This window comes from Petaurus breviceps, unplaced genomic scaffold (genome assembly GCF_028583685.1).
Source record: "Petaurus breviceps papuanus isolate PSGF00001 unplaced genomic scaffold, PetGlider_PUasm1.0 91133, whole genome shotgun sequence".
NCBI classification, from domain to species: domain Eukaryota; kingdom Metazoa; phylum Chordata; class Mammalia; order Diprotodontia; family Petauridae; genus Petaurus; species Petaurus breviceps.
This window is the reverse complement of record NW_027187419.1, coordinates 83309465-83310506: the sequence shown is the minus strand read 5'-3', so window position 1 is coordinate 83310506 and position 1042 is coordinate 83309465. Positions and strand designations below refer to the sequence as shown.

Sequence of the window (1042 nt, the reverse complement as noted above, 5' to 3'; positions counted from 1 at the left end):
CACACACACACACACACACACACACACACACACACACACACACACACACATACTCCATTACTCCCTTCCAAAATGAATTGGTTTTTTAGTATCCTAATGTTTCTCATACAAATAGAGCCTATCAAATTTATTCAGTTGGGGGGCAGCTAGCTAACGCAGTGAATACAGAACTGGCCCTGGAGTCAGGAGGACCTGAGTTCAAATTTGGTCTCAGACACTTAACACACACACATACACACACACACAAAACTAGCCATGTGACCTTGGGCAAGTCACTTAACCCCAATTGCCCTGTCTTCTCCCATCAAAAAAAAATTTATTCAGTTGGTTTGCCATTTCCTTCTCTAGTGTGCCCCCATTCTACAGATGAGGAATTGACGCAAATAAGAATTAAATGACTTGTCCACATCCCACAGGTAAGAAGTGTCTGAGGCTGGAGTCATCTTCCTGACTCTGGGTTCAGTGCTTTATCTGCTATACCACCTAGCTGCCCTAGCTATATATATATATATATATATATATATACAAGAAATGAAAGGAAAACTTAAAAGAATAAAATTTGAGTACTTATCTAAAATATTATTTTTGATGGAGTTGATTAAGTTGAGACCAAAATTCCTCCCCCCATGTTTTTTAGAATATGTATCAATGTACAATCAAATTTTTATATTCTTTGTTTTGATTAACAAATAATAGCATTATCTAATGTGAAATGAGGAAAAAATATTAGTTTTAGTGTTTAAATTATACTTCCATGAACAGAGCAATTGGATGTGAAATTTTAAAAGTTTCTGTTCTCTCTATTTATATTACACCTTTTATTTCCTTTTAGTTAATTATAAATGGGTTGTTAAATGTAAGATACATTGCTTTAGGCAGAGAACTCTTTTAAAATTCAATTCTCCCCACCCCCCATGGTGACATTTTTCGTTACAATTTTTCAAATCACATAGAAATGGCTCAAAACACACACACACACACACACACACATGCACAGAGAGAGAGAGAGAGAGAGAGAGAGAGAGAGAGAGAGAGAGAGAGA

At 35.9% G+C, this 1042-nt stretch overlaps 1 protein-coding gene across 1 annotated transcript in view; it reads left to right on the top strand.

Annotated features, from left to right (window-relative positions):
- Positions 1–1042, top strand: part of ACVR1 (activin A receptor type 1) — a 173595-nt gene that overhangs the window by 13867 nt on the left and 158686 nt on the right. The gene's annotated exons all lie outside the window — the stretch shown is intronic.